This window comes from Sphaeramia orbicularis, chromosome 15, assembly GCF_902148855.1.
Source record: "Sphaeramia orbicularis chromosome 15, fSphaOr1.1, whole genome shotgun sequence".
In the NCBI taxonomy this organism is placed as follows: Eukaryota; Metazoa; Chordata; class Actinopteri; order Kurtiformes; family Apogonidae; genus Sphaeramia; species Sphaeramia orbicularis.
Genome location: NC_043971.1, coordinates 18,208,375 through 18,228,713, shown reverse-complemented (window position 1 = coordinate 18,228,713; position 20,339 = coordinate 18,208,375). Strand labels below are relative to the sequence as shown.

Here is a 20,339-nt window from a genome sequence, read left to right as displayed (position 1 = left end):
CTAATGAGGAAACAGCCATCAAACATCAAATAAAGAGGATCTTTAGGGTTTCAGGTCAGCTCCTATTTATCATTTATAAAGGCTTCATTTTTTTAAGATGTCAATGTCAAATTGAAGCATTTGATCTGGTGTTTATTTTCCAAGAACTTCAGAACAACTTAGTTTAACAAACTTAAAATTTCACGAAACGTAAATGGAGCCATGGGTTGTATAAATGGTCTATTATTCATTAGTGCATCATTTTGTTACACAGAAAACTGAGAAATCAATTAAGTAGAGATGGTGTGGGGCAAGGTGAGTGATTATGGGATGCCCTTTAGAGCTTCAGATGAGGTTGGTTCATGTTATTCTAACGCAAAACGCAATCAAATTTTAATTTTTGGAGTTAATTGTGAAGGGTTATGCCCCTGTCAGTGTTACATTCAGACGTACACAACTAAGTTTAAGGTACTTTATGTATTTTAAGTATTTTCTTTCCATGCTTCTTTATACTCCATTATATCTCAGTGGAAAACATTAACACAAAACATATGAAAAGACTAGTTGATAGTTTTATATATGTAAGCATAGTAAGTAAAAGCTGAAAAAAAATCAACAAGCTGATTGATGGAAAACTAATCAGCAACTATTTTAATAATGTATTTTGCAAATTTTCACGATCACAGCATGTCAAATGTGAAGATTTAATGTATTTGGACTCTTTGCTGGACAAACAAGCATGATCAAAGTGTTACACTGGCTCTTTTGTGTCATTGTGATGACATCTGTCACTATTTTCAGACTTTGTACAAACCAAATAATGAACTCATTAATGGAAATAAATACATAAAAATATCACATCTTCAATGGTAGCACTATGCAAAATAGTTTGCAATGGTTAGGTCTGAGGGGGCAGCTGTGGCCAAATGGCTGGAGAGTCAGCTAGAGAGTCAGCTTGTGACTGAAGGGTCGTGTGCTTGATTCCCTGGAGAACTGTTGGCTGATGTGCCCTTGAGCAAGGCACTTAACCCCCCATTTGGTCCTGATATGGCGATTCTACTGCTCCTAGTATGCAGTGTGTGATGCATGCATGATCTAGTGATGGGTTAAAGGCAGAGGACAAATTTCAGTGTGTTGCATGTAGGGATGTAACGATATGAAAATTTCATATCATGGTTATTGTGACCAGAATTGTCACGGTTATCATTATTATCGCGGTATTGTTGAAATGTGGCCAAAATGTTCAAAAAGTACTGATACACACAATGAAATACTTTGAAAAAAAAAAACAAAAAAAAACAACAACAACAACAAAGAAAATAAATGAAATAATCGGCACAATGTACTTTCAAATATTAACATGTAAACATCAAACATACAAATGTGCATTTAATATATGTATTTATGTGTATTTTTGCACATCTTTTGTCTACTTTAGTATGTTTTTAGTGTATTTTTGCAATTTTTGTATATTTTAGTGTATTTTTGCTTATTTTTAGTATACTTCAGTATATTTTTAGTGTATTTTTGCATATTTTTTGTATACTTTGGTGTATTTTTGTTTATTTTTAGTATACTTCAGTATGTTTTTAGTGCATTTTTGCATATTTTTTGTAGACTTTAATGTATGTTTGCGTATTTTTAGTATACTTTAGTACATTTTTAGTGTATTATTGCATATTTTTAGTGTAGTTTAGTATAGTTTTTAGTGTATTTTTGTATATTTTTTGTATACTTTAGTGTATTTTTGCTTATTTTTAGTATACTTTAATATGTTTTTAGTGCATTTTTGCATATTTTTTGTAAACTTTAATGTATGTTTACGTATTTTTAGTATACTTTAGTGCATTTTTAGTGTATTATTGCATATTTTTAGTGTAGTTTAGAATAGTTTTTAGTGTATTTTTGCATATTTTTGTATACTTTAGTGTATTTTTGCATACTTTTAGTATACTTTAGTACGTTTTTAGTGTATTTTTGCATATTTTTAGTGTAGTTTAGTATAGTTTTTAGGATATTTTTGCATATTTTTTGTATACTTTAGTGTATTTTCAGTGTAATGGTGTGAGAAACATTTGTATTTGTCATTATTTCTAGTTTATTCTGTTCTTACTTGACTGATTCTGATCCACTTTAGCTCATACTGGTCTAAATGTGGAACCTGAACCAACATGAGTCTAAAACAGTGAATGCCATGCCAAACATACAAATGTGCATTAACGATGGCACCTTATGGCCATTGTTTGACCATTTTCCAGATCAAGTTTGCGTTCAAAGTGTGGTAATCAACCACAGTTATCATGATAATTAGAATTTAAACGGTAATACTAACCTTCGGGAATTTTACCGCGGTTTATCATTAAACCGGTAATCGTTACATCCCTAGTTGCATGTTTACATGTGTGAACCTACTGACAAAATAAAGATTCTTCTTCTTCTTCAATGAGCTCCCCCTCAACTAGCTACGACAATAAATCCTGCTTTTATATTAATGCAACAGTAAAAATAATCCAACTTTTTCCACTACTTTTGTCTACAGTGTGGAATAACAACAGAAGATCAGGAGCTACAGGCGACTCCAAACAATGCTTTTACATCTGGCCAACCAGGAGACATTTTGCATTACTATCACATCTATGTCATTAACGTCTACAAAATAACCATCAAAAATAAAAGTATTTTGCTTCTGGAGACACAGATTCGCCTTAATAGACATACCCTTCATTAAATCAGACAGAAACAGTGCTTGCTATATTAAAAGGATGATAACATTTGAGTGATGTGCCTAGAGTGCCTTGGTCTAACTAGCCTACGGAGCGAGCAGAATTTGAGGCTGTTGGGAAGCTTATTTCTTGCTGTGGAAGTACAGAGCAGGCTGGTGCGTTTATAGTCGAAGCTCAGATGCAGGCGGCCAGTTTCCTGCCTTCAGATGGCAGAGCAGATGGCAGAGTCCTGGGGGCCGATGCTGGAGTCTGTCATCCAACTCTCCGTCAGCATCACATCCCCATCATCTAACGGCAGCAGGTATGACTTAGCACCGTCACAGCACAAGGCATCTTTATGAGCGGGTCAAAAATATATGAATGCTGCTCTTATAAAAGCATAACATTAGGCAGGAGATGTATGCTTCATAAAATACAAGGTGAGGAAAAGCCTTTTGCAGAGTAGAGCAAGAAAGAGAAACACCTGCCAGATTGGACAGGTCAACCAGAGGCCAAAGATCACCTGTGTCCACTGCCCCCTCTAGTGGACAACCTGGGGAAAAGTCAGTGCAATGGAAAAGGGGCAAATCTTGAAAAAAAAAAAAAAAAAAGTGGACAAAAAAATCCTATACTACAAGTTTATCCCTTTTCCATTAGTATTTAGAGCTCTCCTGATCTTTATGTTTGTGAAAAAGGGTTCAGATAAAGAGAAACTTAATCAGTGATTGATTATCTGATACACAATATCTGTAATTCCTTTTCCATGCATCAGCATTTGGGAAATGAACAACATAAAAAGTGCAGAACTTGAAACTAATAACGGAAAACACAGAAGGGCTTGTATTATTCCATCATCCGGCCAAAAATGCAGAAGGAACCTAATATATCCAAGACGATTGTTTTTGCCTGTTGTTAATAAACCTCACTCTTCAGTTTCAAAGTCACAATTAATAGTTTAATGATTGAACCAAAACATATAGTCTGAGGAACAAAAATAAGTAAGTTGTGTGTTTCTGACCTACACCTGCACAGTTTCAATTCTCAACCAAAAGAAACTGCTATGAAAACAATCAGAAACAAAAACTGGATCAATGTTATAGACGAGAACAATGAAAAAAAATTACAAGCCAGAAAAGACAAGCAAAGGAACGGCAGCTCCAGACAGCTTTAAGCCTTTAAAAAACCCTTTAATAACAAAATAATAAACATCACTGCACTCTTTGTTGGAAGCTCTACAAAGCAAGCAGTTATTCATACAATGAAGTGCACACTCACACAAACAACTGCATACACAAACCCACAATTGGTTTGTATTATCACAGATCGTTGAGAGCAGCCAGATTGAAAAGAAGTCTGCCCACTTCTTCCCAGAACTGCTGGCGACTTTATTCAGACTTAATCAGAGCAGTTGAAGAGTGTGAGCGCAAGAGAGACAGACCCAAAGGCAATGAGGAGGACAGACCATGGATGTTTACGGTCATTTCACTCATTTTTAGAAAGTTACCTGTCAGTCTCCTCTGACTGCCTCTTCCAAAAATCTGTCAAGTGGAAATCTGAAGTAGACACAGACTGTGTGTATAAATAGTGGGTGAAACCTCAGTAATGTCACCCAGCAGTTTGTGGATAAAGAGCAAGAGGTGAAAGGGAAATTTACTGAAAACTCTGACCACATAGACTGACTTCAACACATTTAGTTACATTGGATGATTCAAAAAAACAATGACCATCCATCCATCCATCCATCCATCCATCCATCCATTAATTCATCGGTACCGGTTAAGGCTTGGCACACCCTTAACAACCCATCAGTGCACTGAGGGGCTTTTAACCGATCATATAATCCAATTCATGATCCTAACACAGGGGTGTCAAACTCATTTTAGTTCAGGGGCCACATTCAGCTAAATTTGATCTGCAGTGGGCCGAACCTGTAAAATAATAACATAATAATATAGAAATAATGTCAACTCCAAACTTTTCTCTTTGTTTAAGAGCGAAAAAAGTTAATTTACATTATGAAGAGGTTTACATCTGCAAACTATCCTTTCAAACAAAGTGAATAACATGAATAAACTGAAAAAAATAAGTGTAATTTTAATAACATTATGCCTCAGTTTATCAATTACACATTTACATTTTAATATAAAAAATATCCAAAACATTTTGTAACAGGCAGAATCTTGTTAAAACTGTACTTACTTCCCTTAAAACATTTCAGGTTTTTCATATTTGTTCAGGTTATTTAATTTTTTTTGCGAAATTATGCTTTGTTTTAGTGTAAATACATGAAAATATTTACATTTACAAAGAGAAAAATTTGGAGTTGACATTGTTTTTATGTTATTATGATGGTATTTTACAGGTCCCACCCACTTAAGATTGAATTGGTCTGAATGTGGAACCTGAACTAAAAGGCTTGTTAATATCTTAGTGTAATTTTTGCTTTTCACAAATTCATTCCAAGGGCCGGACTGGACCCTCTAGCGGGCTGGATTTGGCCCCCGGGCCGTATGTTTGACACCTACGAGGGCTGTTCAATAAGTTCATGGCCTCACCCAGAAATACTGGTTGTTATAATGTTGATACATTGATGTTACATTCTTTCGTGATGGGATAGTGATGCTTGAACATCGATGGACCAAGTGCATTGCTGTAAATGGAGATTATGTTGAAAAATAAAATATAAATTATCAGTCTGTGTTGTTCTGTTCTGGGTGAGGCCATGAATTTATTGAACGGCCCTCGTATGTCCTAACAGTAGTTACAGTTATGACCAAGCTGAATATTGTTTTATGGATATTTTTGCTTTTATTAGGGATATGGCACACTGTGGAGAGAGAGAGAGAGAGAGAGAGAGAGAGAGAGAGAGAGAGAGAGAGAGCAAATGGCATGTGACAAACCTGTGACAGACCTGTGCTGGGAATTGGACCCATTTCGCTGTGACAAGATCACAAGCCATGTAGGATGTGCATCACCAGGTGACCCCAGGCCACCCCACAGGGTGAAAACTGTAACTGAGTGTCTGTAAACTTCATGATAGAATCCTACTTAGAATAACTTTTCAACCATAACTACACCTGTGGCTGAGAGGTTTGGGAATGATACTAATGACTTCTTCGCTTCAGTGTCCTTTATTACCCCACCACCACCACCACCCGAAGGGGAGGCAAGGGGTATTGTTTTTGGTTTGGTTTGGTTGGTTGGTTGTTAACACTCTAGCAGCAAAACTGTTGGTTGAATTCATACCAAATTTGGTTTGTAGATTGCCAGTGACCCAGAATATATCTCATTACATTTTTGGAGCAGTAGGTCAAAGTTCAAATTTTTATGAATTTTTAAAATCTATTTTTTTTCCATTTACTTATAATGGGCAAAATGTCAAATGTCTATAAAAATATAAATTTTGTTTCAATTTACATCAAACTTGGTATATATATATATATATAGAGGGAACTGATACACTGACATGAGCACACACATAAACATGATGACATCAGCTGGATCGATGCCAAAATAAGCTACAATACATGTGAGGGGTGGGGTTTGATGCACCTAGCACCACTTTTTTGTCATTAAAATACCTTCAAACCAATGTAATGCTTGTAATTGTTCTTCAATAAACCTCAGAAACATGTGGAAAAAAAACATAGGCAGCAAATTTTGCAAAAATATAACGAGTTTACATTAGCTAATTAACAGGGGGAAAAATATGTTTTAGTCAATAAACAGAAGCTCCAAATCTCCATCAGCAGCCAATCTAACTGTCAGCCAAAGCCCAAATAGTAGTCACAAACACTCACCATGCATCAATGGTAAACTTCATATAAAAATGACCTTATGTTGCTGTCACAAAGTTAAAAAAAAAAAAAAAAAAAAGCTGTTTTTTGCTCCAGGTTGAAAACTTTGTATTGTGAACTTTCTGCTGTGAAATCACTCATTGTAACATGGAGGTCTACAGGGATCGCTCACTTTTGGAACTAGCATCAAGTGGCCAATCAAGGAACTGTAGTTTTTTGTTTTGTTTTGTTTTTTTTAGTTCTGCACTGGCTTCGCTTTTCACCTCTGAAAGTTGCAGCTTGGAAGAAACATGATGATGATATAGGAGGAGGAGGTAGAGTTGGAAAGATTGCACTAAAAGAATTTAGAAAAAAAAAAAAGAATGTTCCTCCTCTTTATTTACTGCACTGTCTTTCTCCAGAGTCCAATTTGGGAATTCTTCTTCTGGTTTTATTTCAAGTACAGCCTCTCCCTTCCTATCTCCACAGTCATCTTGCTGTCTTTGCCAGTCTTTTGGTGCTTTGAAGTGCTTTATGCTTCCCACAATCAGACAGCCTTCCCACCCTGCGCTCAGCTCTGGCTCAGGTCTGACAGGGAGGAGCCAAACGTCGCAATCCCACTAATTACAGCAGTGCGTATGTGTGTGTGTGTATGTGTGTGTGTGTACTGTAGCTGTACATGTGTCTGAATGTTAATTCCCTTTGAGATGCCTGCACCTCGTAATTACACCATGTCATGTCTTCTCCTGTCACTCTGGCTACATCACCATCCTCACAATATCCAGCGCAGTAACACAGAGAAGAGAGTAATTCCAATATTCTTGTGCCGTTTTTATCCGGATCATTTTTCTGGGGTAGTTTCTGAGATTTTATGATGATCCTTAAACCTGTGCTGTACTCCTGCCATGGCTACACAGGGTGGCCCCAGATCAGATCAGAGAATTTCTTGGCTCGTGCGCCTTTAATCAACCAAGTCATTTTCCAAACTTTAAACGAGTGAGCCCACATTATTTTTAGAGCCAACCTGGGTCTTCTACTCAGGAAATTGCACCTTCTCCGGTTCTCTGACTCAAAGCAACATGAGCTCTAACTGTCCTCCAAATGTCCCGTCACCTCCTAACAGTGATGGAGACAAACTAGCGTACTTGTCAGCCATCTGGAGAAATCTGCCTGACATTTTCAGAGGGGGGTAAGGAAAAGAGAGGTGAGCCTTTAAAAGGAGAGAGAGACACACACACACACACACTAAGGAAGAGAAGTTCAATGTTCTGGCTAAATTTATTCTCATAGTCATAGTTAATGTGTAAGAAAACCTTGTTTGCATTTGACGGACAGGTGGGATAAAGCACAGGAACAGGGATGGGGAGCCAATGTCTAGACCTTTTGTTCTGAGTTCATAGACACAAATACACACACAGACTAATGCATTTGTCTGGGATCTGTCAAAAAATGAATAGAAGGTATTAATAGGGTTCTTTTAATAACCCGTGAGAGTCATTTATTTCTGCAACCGGGACAAATGAACCCATATTCAGATGTATTTGTAATTTAGTTCCTTAACCCATAAAGATCCAGTGCTACTTTTGGGTCTGTTCCCAAATGAAAATTTCCTCTATTTTTAACCTTTTTTATCTGATTTATCACTATTTTTTCAAATATTATGTTCTGCATTTTGCATTTTTACATATAAATCAGGTGTTTTCCTATATTTAATTCACTGAGCGTATAGATGTCCATAAAAGCTCAGATTAAAGTTGAGGGTTATTATATCGAAAAACAGAGAAACCTAAAGAAAATGTGACTTTTTTAGTAAAATATATTATTAACAAGTGTCTTCATCCACAGTCAGAGATCAAACTCCATGGGTTTTACTGGTGAATCAATGTTGTGGAAGATGGTGATTCATTACGTAGCCTTGAACGTCCAAATGGGTCATATCTGATGGCCATGAAAAGACAAAAAACTATATTTTTCACCATTTACTTACATGTATTGATGGGATTAATGGATCAGAAGTTATTAAACCTTTTAGATCAGTTCAAGATTCAAAGATTCAAACATTTTATTTGCCATTTGTGCATACATAGGAACTTTTGTGCGGTTGTTCAGGGAGTCAGATAAAAGATACTAGAAAAAAAAACATAATTCTGTAAAAAAAAGTCCACGTACATCTATAAATATATATATACATAAACATGCATAAAAACCAATAAAAGTGCATAAAAACCAACCCAGGAGACGATAAAATGAAATAAATAAATAAATACACCACAAGGAGGTTGTCAGTCTACAACACAGGTGTCAAACATGTGGCCCGGGGGCCAAATTTGTGATGAATTTGTGAAATGCAAAAATGACACAAAGATGTTAACCATCATTTTCGTTTAGGTTCCACATTCAGACCAATTCAGCCTCAGGTGGATCATAGTAATCTATAAATACTCACAACTCCAAATTTTTCTCTTTGTAAATATAAATATTTTCATGTATTTACACTAAAACAAAGTATAATTTCGCAAAAATATCTGAATAACCTGAACAAATGTGACCAACCTGAAATGTCTTAAGAGAAGTAAGTGCAATTTTAATAATATTCCACCTGTTACTAAATGTTTTGTTTATCTGTAGATCCACTGTGATTTATAAGTTATAATGTACATGTGTAAATGATAAACTGAGGCATAATATTGTTAAAATTACACTTTTTTTCAGTTTGTTCATATTATTCACATTGTTTGAAAGGATATTTTGTAGATGCAAACATTTTCATAATGTCATTTTACTTTTTTCACTCCAAAACATTGAGAAAAGTTTGGAGTTGACATTATTTATATATTATTATATTATAATTTTACTGGTCCGCCCCCCTTCAGATCAAATTTAATTGAATGTGGCCCCTGAACTAAAATGAGTTTGACACCCCTGGTCTACAACAAGCTCATATATAAACACACACACACGTACATACAAGCATATATATACGTACATGTACACATACATTATATTGCACTATGATGATTTTGATCACTAGTGTCTGTTTGGGTCTTTATGGGTTAATTCACGACTGGACACACCAATTCCGAGCTCAAAATCTGTACGTTTGAGGCTCTATAATACCATGTACCAAAAAGTTCTACAATTCTCAAGATGACAGTGAAATACAGGAAGTAAGGGAAGTAACCAGACTGAAACAATCAAAACACGGAACAAAGGAATCAACAATGAGACCAGACAATCAGCGAGAAAGACTCAGTAAAAAAAAAAAAAGGTGAAGAAAAAGATCAAGAGAGCTCTTCAGCGCCTGCCAGTAGAAAAGGATAAGGAGATACAGAGGGACAGTGAAACAGAGAGAGAATCTGTCAGCACCCAGAAAGGACGTTCAAAAAAAAAAAAAAAAAGGGAAGGAGGAGAACAGCTGTCTGGTGAATCAGTGAATCAGAGCCCATCCTCAAGCCCGCTGTCAGGAGAAGGACACTTGTGCTGTCACCAAAAAGAAAGGGAGAAGCAGAGAAACGACCCAAAGGATACAATATCTAATAGCTCTTCCTTGTAGTTGTGTTTAGCGGATGAAACCGAAACCATTCCCCATCTGGATGGGTTTAGATTAATTACAGAAACTGCCGAGTTTAGCCCGCTAATCTAAAACGACACAGCCAGAGAGACACAGAGACACAGAGTTACAGAAAACTTCTTTTACATCAGCAGAGCCACAATAGGATCCAAAAACAGCTTATTTAGTATGATCTTTGGAGCTTTAGAGAGTCTGTTTTTACTGTAGGAAAACCACAGCTGCTCAGGTTGTTTTCTCACCTTGCTCACACAGATCTGTTTACAACGAAACCCACTGGCTCGGATACATTAGAGCCTGCGGCGTCTCTGCATTTACACATTGTATATGGACACACCGCAAAGACCCTCATGACCCCAGGATCAGTAGTGAATATACTGGAAATGTGTCACAGTAATGTTTGGTTATGCAAAAAAAAAAAAAAAAAATCTGCTTGCATTTTCACATAAAAGAAATATTTTCATGCATGTGCAAACACAAGTTTTCTTTCCAAGCAATACTTTTAGGGGGTTATTTCTTATACTGATGTCTTATACAGATGCTCATAGACCAAAATGAGTAAAGGAAAAGGAGAATGTTCTTTATTCGTATCTGTGTGAAAACAGGGCAGTATGAGTCACTGCACACAATAGTCTGCACTGTTATTGTTGCAGACACACAGAAATCTCTATTACAAATGTGAAAATAAGTCCCATGCATTTATAATTCCTAAAATGTGAGTCAAAGCTTTAAAGTGAGAAACCATTCAACCTTACTGTTCATTCTGTCCTTTTCTGTTTCTGTTATTACACATATATATTAGGTAATGTGCATTTATTCAATACATTTATAAATCTTCCAATACAAAGAATCTGAAAAGTGAATATATTGTAATGTGCAGACAGTGTTTCAAAGTAGATCTGGTAGCAAACATTACTTTTGATTAAAAATCAGTCTTGGAAACTAAAGCCAACCAGCATTTTTGACTTAAAGGAGTGATATTTTGCTTTTGTATGTTTATGTTTATGCATTTGGCAGACACTTTTTTCCAAAGCGACTTACAGGGGAAAACCAATCAAATCACTCAGTCAATCAAATTGTATTTATATAGTGCCAGATCACAACAAAAAAGTTATTTCATGACACTTTATATATAGAGTTGGTCAAAACCAGACTCTAAGCCAATTTACAGAAACCCAACAGAATTTTTAAATGGAATTATGCATTTTAAAACATTTCCCTGTGGTCTACATAAACTGTAAATGCGATGCTTGGGTCTGAATTCTTCATTAATTCAACTCCACAGGTCCATCTTCAACCCTATTTCTGAGTAATGACACCAGAAAGGTCGTTTTGAGCGCTGGCCCTTTAAATGCACATGAGCCACTTCATCCCTCACCCCCTCCAGGTTGTTGGTTCTGCTGCTGTGTCCCATTCAGCCAACAACTGAACATTTTAGGTAATGGGCTAAAAGTTTGGACATATTTTCAGTTTTTACTACAACCACTGCTGCTGACAAACAATTATGGCGTACTCTGAGAAATTTCGTCGGAAGTCTTGACCTTATATGTGCAAATGTCGTGATATAACTATTCATAAAATGTAACAAATTAAGAAGGAATTAAAACAGGTTGTAGAAATTAACTCGATTTTTGCCGGAATTAATATAAAGATAGCTTTGCAGCACCTGGAGGGTTCAAATTCGAACTTTATGAACTATTAGGGTCCAAATACACAAATAAATGAACCAAAGAATAATAAAAGTCGGTTTAGCTAAATATGACCCCTTTAAAACCTGATGCGTCATCACTGACTCACCCTGCGCATATGCATTTTATTGGTGTCTCAAACTTAAATTTTCACTACATTTATTCAGGTTTTTTTTTTTTTTTTGCTCATAGATCACTGTAACCTGTTCATATTGTTTTTATTGACATGCTCTTTAATTTTATTGAGTTGTTTTTATTTTATTGTGTTTTTACTGGTACAGTGGTAGAAAAAAGTTTATGGACACTCCATGTATTTGTGATATATCATATTAAGAATCACTTTAAAGTCATTGAACTCTACCAAATATTGTTCCATTCTCCAAAAAAACATGCTCCCTTCTGCACATGCTCTGTTCCATCGAGGTCAAAATTGGATGTTTGAACAAGATAATGAAACACATCCAGGGCATGACATGTTGAAACTGTCAGTAATTTTGTTTTGTGGTTTTTCTTGTCAACAATAAACAAACAAAAAAAAATCATTTGCATTTAGTTGTGTCCGATGCAGCCACACCTTTTGAAACACAAAAAAGATTATGTTTCATGATAATATTTAAGATTGTGTAAAATTTCAAGGGTGTCCAGGAACTTTTTTCCCACTACTGTATATCTGAATGAGTATAAGAGCCTGGAAAGTTTTAATTAATTGCGTTATTATACCTGAAACAACAGCTTTTTGGTGTAACGTGGAGCAAGGCTTGTGAAACAGACCTTTCTGCACCGCTGAATTCACCCAAGGATCATCTAAACAGCGCAATAATGTTTCAAGTTCTCCTTGTTACACATTTTTGCACCTGTGAAATTGGTTGGATTGGTGTAGATTACCCTGAATGGGACTTCAGTGAGCGGAGCAGCAGGCACTGCCCTGGATCCGGCCCAACACATGCCTGTCTAATGGCTGTGATATGTGAGTGGGACAGAGCACGCACTACACACTGCAGCTCATTGATGAAGACGGGAAGATTTTCCTCTGACCAGGCATGGAACAGCCAGGTGGTCTGCCCTTGACATTTTTCATCTGTGCAAATTGGTATGTGTGGGGTAATGTGCATAAGAGACAGAGAGGCAGAGAGGGAGACGCAGAGTAAAGACAGAACGAGAGGGGAGAGAATTATGCTTTTCTTATTCCAAAGTTTGTGTTGTCCAAAACTAGCATAGGTGTATGGTAACCAGGCTGGAAGAGGACAGATGAAGTGGTTTGGAACAGTGGCCTCGCTGCCAATGTGAGACTGCTGTTCTTCCATTAACACAGTACAGTAGCATGTCTGCCTGCAGGATTACTGAAAAGCACCATTGTACTTAACAATTAACTAGTTTGTTCTTACCTTCATTTATCTGGGCAGAGCTTGGTCAGGATACACGGTCTTATGCAACATGTCACATTCCCACCATTATGCACAATTCACTTGCATTTCTCCTACTGCTGGCCACTAACAGCCCCACTTATGTACTTTACTGCAGGATTGTTTAAATATACAGCTATGGAAGAGTAAGCATTTGTAACGGATTAATCCCACTCAAGATTTCCAACTGCGTACTTTAGAAACCTTTCACCCTTTATTTCAGATTTCTGTAATATTAAAGAATTATACCAAGATAAATTAACTAAACTTAACTTTGTGTGCCACCAAAGCATTAAACAGAACACGTTATAACTTTGGTTTACATTTTTTTCCAGCCAAAACTGCCTTCATCTTGTCCTGAAATAACCCCAAATGCTGTCGGTGCACCCATTAAATTGATTACTGGAGAGCATTCAGAACTTTTATTGCGATGGCACCAGAAAATGCTCCGTACTCTCTCCCGTTTTTAACTTTGTGTCACAATTGCTCACGTTGATGAATGTGAATAGCTTTAGAACTGCCCTGCAGAAGGCTTACAATTTAAATAATAAAACTACTCATAAAATTGTGCAGGAGGAAGGTAGAAGAATGCAGTTGCACAAAGTCACTGGCCTGAATAATGTAGTTTCCCATTATTCCGTCGCAGGAACGCATTATAATACAGAAATCTGATGTGAACTTTGGCTTGTAAGAGTCATTTCAACCAACATTTGCCAGTGTTTCCCATTCTTATAAGAAAAAGATGAATTTCCTAGTTGTGTTATAACAGGCTCCAGTTGCACAGAAGGGATAATAAATCTCAGGATAATCAGCAAATCTGTGATAAAGCCAGTTTGGCACCAGTAGGTCAGCGAGTAGGCGACCTTTCTAAAAGCTTCAAAATAATGACTTGTGAAGTCTGACTTAAATGCCATCAGCCAAATATGTTATCATGTGATCTTTCCTCAGATATGGAAAAGTCTGTCTTTGTTTGTTGAAACTCCTATCAGTCTATTTCTCAACAGAGGTGAGGTCTGATCTTTACACTGATGACCCCAGCCATTACCGGAGAGAGACAGACTGAGAGAAGAGGGCATGTGGACATACACACATAAAAAAAAAGATGAAGAGATAGCGTGAAGAGGAAAAATGGGTTCCCACTGCCCTCGCTGACACACTCTCGCTGACATACTTGGGATTATATGTCGAAACACAAGCAGATGGATTGATACACACTCACACATGCACACAAACAGCAAACAGATCAGATGACAGGGAAATGTTTAGCGATGAAGTCTACAGCTCATAAATCACTCACGATTTTTTGGAGTCGACCCCGCTCACACTACAGTTCATTTAACAAACACAAACAGAAATACTTGGATCAACACCAAAAAGACTGAAAATCTGTGCTAAAATAACTATCAGGTAGCTAACACGCAGTTTGTAAGTCTAAAGGATAGGTTTAACAGATGGTCCTGGTGTGCTTCAAAACACTCAACATCCTCCATTAAACTCCCTCAACCCTCATGTATTTATTCTATATCATCAGTGTTGGGAGTAATCCGTTACAAAAGTAATGCATTATAGTAACAGATTACTTTTTTTGCTGTAACGCAGTAGTGTAAGGCATTACTAATCAATTTTGAGTATTTTACTTAGTACATGTTCAGTAGCGCTTGCATTACAACACATTTTTCACCCATAATTTAACTGCTAAAATGAAAACAAAACAAAACAATAAGACCACAAGACCTTAAGAAATAAAAAAAAAAAAAAAAAAGGCGGGAAAGTTCTATTTCCTGTTGGTGTTCAGCCGATGGGTGAAGACGGCAGAAGACAGTGCATCGGCCACATGGATGTATGCTCATTACAAACCCTAACCCTGCTTTACAGAAGCTAGTTAGCATTAGCATGATCCCTGTGATCAGCAAAGACAAGGTAAGCTAACGTTTCTATAGTCACTTTTCCATTGACCCTCAAATTGTGCGACTATAACTTGCGCAGAAAAATTTGCTAACGCTAACCAAAAAGCTAATGTTTTTATGACTAGTTTGAATTCTTTATCGATTGTGGATTTATCTACCGGTGTTCTTGGCGCTGTGCCCCCTGTTTTAACATGTAAAATGTTGAAAAAATGCAAGCGTTCAGATTACAGGCTGTAATCTGTATTTCAATCCTTATTTTTGAATCACGTAAACAACCGACAACAGTTGTAAAGAGATTTGCGGACTTGGAACTGACTTTGAATCATGATTAAAAAGAAGTTGGTGCATATGACGCATTGCGATACACCCGCCCCCCAGACTTGTGATTGGTCAGTATAGAATCGACCTTGCATATTTCACAGTGACTGGCCCGATTCCAGAATGTTTTCTCAGTATTAAATACACTGAGGAAACAGCACAATCCATTTATGATGAGAGTCTGTATGTAACTCAAAAGTAATGCAGGAGTCATATAACACATTACAATTCTGAGACAGTAATATTGTAAGGTAAGGACTTACTTTTAAATAACAGTAACAACTAATCTGTAATATATTACAGTTTGGAAGTAACCTGCACAACACTGTAAGCCATTTATGTGAACGTGGCTGGAACTGGTAACTTTTCAGATATATCCATCTGAAAAAACTCCATTACAGTATGGTTTAGCTGCCAGGCATCCGCTGAACATCACTTTGAATCTTCAAAACAAGTCAAATCTCAACTTTGAACCAATCCCATCTCATTTTCTTTAAAACATACAGATCAAGTAAGAAAAGCGTCACAAGGGGAAAGGTTACTCTCAACTTCATCCAAACCGTAATGAATTTAAATGAAGTTAGCGAAATCGGTCAATGAGACTTTTCATTTTTTGACGAGTTAAATTGACCAAATATGCTGCGGCTGTGCTTTGTCAAGTACATTCTGTGAAAAATGATTTTCTCCAGGGGATGCTCTCATTGTTCTGTTCACCCTTTTCACCTTCCCCTCTATTTCCTCCGTATTGCATTCCATTGACAGGGTCTCCGACTACTCAGACTAACAGTGCGCCACTCCATAGGCGCCTAAGAAATGGAGCGAATGAATCCCTATTATTCAATTAGGGGAAGCAACGTTAGAGTTTTGCTACCCTACTTTTGTCTTTTTAAAAATAAACCATACATTCCCTGCAATCAAGTGCTTATTTTTAAGGAGCGTATATCGCAGATCATTTTACTCTTTTCAGGACAACTATGACTACATACTTACAGAAAAAATAAGAATTCTTACTGTACCTACAGTAGAGAAATTCCAGAGTAAAAGTCGAACTTTTTTTTCTTTTTTTTAACCTTCCAGTAGCTATATTACAGTTCAGAGGGGCTATAAAAACACATTGCTGGAATGATAGATTTCACTTCAGAGCAAAAATAACTACATACACGCTTTACCATTCTTCTATCTATCTATCATTTCCTTCCATTATCGACACACTTTTTCGCAGATTGCAGTTTCTAGCCTTAATCCAAGCACACAATTGAAGCACCCCAGATCACCCCGAAATTCTGTAACTCTCCAAGTTTTCTTAACCATAACCAGGCGGGAATGCAGTTCAGCTATTCTGTACTTCAGCTGTGTCAGAATCTGAGGATCAAACATCATATGTTGCTCAGAACGAACTGAGTGACAGGGTCGAAGCTGGCACTTACGTACCCCTAGTTGGCGGAAAAGTTTTTTCCATGTAGAGATATTGAACTCACACTTACACACATGTACCAATTGTGTGAATTCTAGCACCATGGTAGCAAAATTTACCCAAAACGCTGAGTAGAGTCATCATCTCTGGCCCTGCTACAATAACAGTCTGTTGGCGGTAGCCTGCTGTTGCATGTGTTTATAAGAGGTGTGTACATGTACGTTTGTGTCACAAGATTTTCTGGACCCGTCAGAAAAAAAAGTCTCCCATCACTCCGAGCTTTTTACTGGAAGCTTGCCAGATGTTGGCCACACACACACGCACACACATAAACCCCTCCACCTCAGTTTGGGTTTTCCTTTCTCCGATCTGTCTCTTTACATTGGGTTCCATGACGGTGATCTGGTCAAAGCTCCTTCACAAAGACTCAGACCGGGGAAAGCTGAAGCCAGTTGCAAGGGTTTAAGTTGACACTGAAAGGAGTGCGTCTGAGTGTGTGTGGCAGCGAGAGGGAGGAGAAATTGTCTCTTTGATTGTGCGACTAAACGTACCGTCTAACCCCGTGTGTGAGCCTCTGACGTCTGAAGGCGCCCAAGAACAACAGAGGCAGGAACAGGAGTGGAGATGGAAACAGACGGACAGAGAAAAAGAGCAAACGTCAAGCAACAAATACTTGGAGTAGTAGTGAGTTTGTGAACACGATGGCCAAAGACAGGCAGAGCAAACACTTGTCAGCATATCTGTTCGCTACAGCCTGGTCTGACAGCCATCTAGGGTTTTAACACTATCTGACTGTGTGGTGCTAAAAGCTTCTGACATAATTTCACCACATTTCAGCAACTATGTGCAACAGTCCACCCTGACAAAGTGGTTCCTGGAGGTAGGCTCAGTGAAACAACCTGAACCTGTGGCAGAAATCAGTCGTACAATAAAGGCCTGATCATTTCTAAAGCTGACTGTCGTGCAAGTCTGTGACAGTTGAGGAAGTAATTTATTTTGTTTGTTTGTATGTTTGCATGTGTGGGATTAAGGACCTTTATCCATCATGTGGACTGACTGACCCCATCAACAATGTTTGCAAACAAGCAGTTTAAAAGGACAGATTACCCTAGAAGCGTTTTTACAGATTCTACATTATAGATTTTACAGTTTATACAGTAACTTTATCTGATTTGGGACTATTAAAGGAACATTTCTGAAGTGACAATCTTTAATTTTGTTTTTCAAGAGCAATATCCATGAAATAAATGTCTCTTAAAATGCAAAAAAAGTGCATTCATTAAACAGATGCATGTAAAAATAGATTGTAACTTACTGCTCTTTACTCATGACAGTGAATAAAACAAAAAATAATGTCTCTCTATGGGATAAAGTGAGTGTTAAATTCTTTAACTTAGATGGTATTAAATATATATTTTGTATAATAGTATACATTTATTTTTTGTTTTGTTTTTCTGGTGATGATTTGCATCAGGCATTTGCTTTTTTTTTTTTTTTTGGTGTTTGTATTCTTCACGTCTGAAATAAAACGTTCATTCATTCATACTCAAACAGTCTTAATACTTGTACACACTGTGCTTTTAAACAATATACTATTTTAAAACAAGATTAATAAGACTTTATGACTGGATATAATATTACAAAGGACAGAACAGTAAGTGCTTTTGCAGCATCAGATAGTCAAATTTAAAAAAAAAAAAAAAAAAAAAATCTAAATTACTTCTCCTGAGGCACCATTGCAAAGGTAACTTTATCCATTATACCGCTGTATTTTGCACTTATAATCCAATTATTTGTGTGTGAGAGGCAACGAAAAAGGGTTAGAAGAGACTGTTTGTGAGAGACGTTACTCTGTGTGATTCACACATGTTTTGACAGTTCTGCAAGCTAATCCCTTTTGTTGCATTGCAAAGCAAGGAGGTGTGTGTATGTGTGTGGTGAGGAGGTGTGTGTTTGGGGGTGGGGGATTACTTTTAGAGGAAACCTGGTGATGTATGGTTAAGTCCTCAGTGCAGCCCTCACACGTACATAGCTTTACATTCATACAGTACTGTGCAAAAGTTTCAGGCTTTGTTGTTTTTGTAGGGTTGAATTGAGCGTACGTTTTTATTTATAATTCTTCAGATACAAGAAAATACACAAAATATTTGCACAGGGTTAAAAGACACACAAAAATCTGATCTGAATGATTTCTAAATGTTAAAGTCAGTATTTAATGTGGCCCCTGACCCCATGACAGGAAGCAGCACAAACACTCAGAAACAAATGAAACCTCGTATGAAACATTTGAAAATGAATGCAATAAATCTCATATTGTCTGAACAAAAAAGGTTAAAGACATATCCTCCTGAGACGAGGCAATTCCTTTTTGTCCTCTGTAGGGGACAAGGGTTTCAAAGCTTTACTTAAAAAAAAAAAAGTATCAGAAAAAGCTGTTGCATCAATCTGTTTCCAATCAGGGCACATATTTCATCAACTATTTAATTTTTTTAAAGTACAAAAAAGCCAAAACTTACTTTCCTGGGTCTCAGGAGGATATTGTATGCAAAAGCAAGGTCACACTAAATACTTTACTTTTTACTTTGGTCTATAAAAGCTTTTAGTTTTTACTGGTGTTTGTAACTCCCATATTTCCAAATTAATACAGAGACTGAGACATGCATGTTTGTGGTCGTCAGAACTTTACTAAACCAACAAATCTAATGTTGGACTAGGAGTTTTGCACAGGACTGTATGTCACATTTACAAAGATTTAAAGTTCAAGATTGTAATCAATTTTTTTCTTGCACACACATATTTACTTAATACCATAAGAGGTGCAGAGATTTCACTTGATCCCCCTTTAACTTGAATAATATGAGAGTGATTACAGGGATGCTTAGATTATACATTAAGCTGTACATGTTCTGGTATAATGAGGGATTGAAGACACTTATCTACAATCTGTGTATGTATGACTCAGTCAGATCTCATGCGTCTGTTGAGCTTCACTTCGTGGTCTCCATCTTCTTGTGTGGTTTGGAATTTAACCCCGCTTGGAGGGCATGTGTAAGCGGCCGGCCGCCTCACCCACACCCTCCAGCCTTTTCCTCTTTAGAAACTCTTTGACACTCACACACATACAAATGTTGAGACACTCTTTTCAAACCATGCTAAACCTGTAGGACTAACAATGCAGGCTGGACCTAATCTTATAGTCCTCATCCAATCAGAGGGCTGGAAAGTGAAAAGTGGAATTGATTGGCTAGTGGCCACAGGGGCCAGTTAGGGGAAGGAGAACAAGAGGAGACAACCATTGTTGATTGATTACCATGAAAGACACTTTTGTTAGCGACTTGAAGGCAGTACACTGTGCCCGTATCTGGAGGAAACGCTAGTAGTCTTAAAATAGGTCACCACCACACTAACATGTACACATGATACGCAGATCGTAAGGTGTGCATGTGCGACAAGGCAACCCTTCACGAAAGAGTAAGGTTCACAGATTATTAGCAGTGAGTATTATTGATTAGTTGTGGTGCAAAGGTTAGCGGAACAGTTTGCGTCTGGGAATAACACAACACTCTGGAGAACAGAGCAGGAGC

At 37.2% G+C, this 20,339-nt stretch overlaps 1 long non-coding RNA gene across 1 annotated transcript; it reads left to right on the top strand.

The window, feature by feature from the left end:
- Positions 1-4,210: 4,210 nt before the first annotated feature.
- On the top strand, positions 4,211-15,115 carry LOC115434728 (uncharacterized). The gene is made up of 3 exons (XR_003937586.1): positions 4,211-4,221; positions 5,985-5,990; positions 15,057-15,115. It is a non-coding gene; the product is annotated as an uncharacterized LOC115434728 (long non-coding RNA).
- Positions 15,116-20,339: the final 5,224 nt, after the last annotated feature.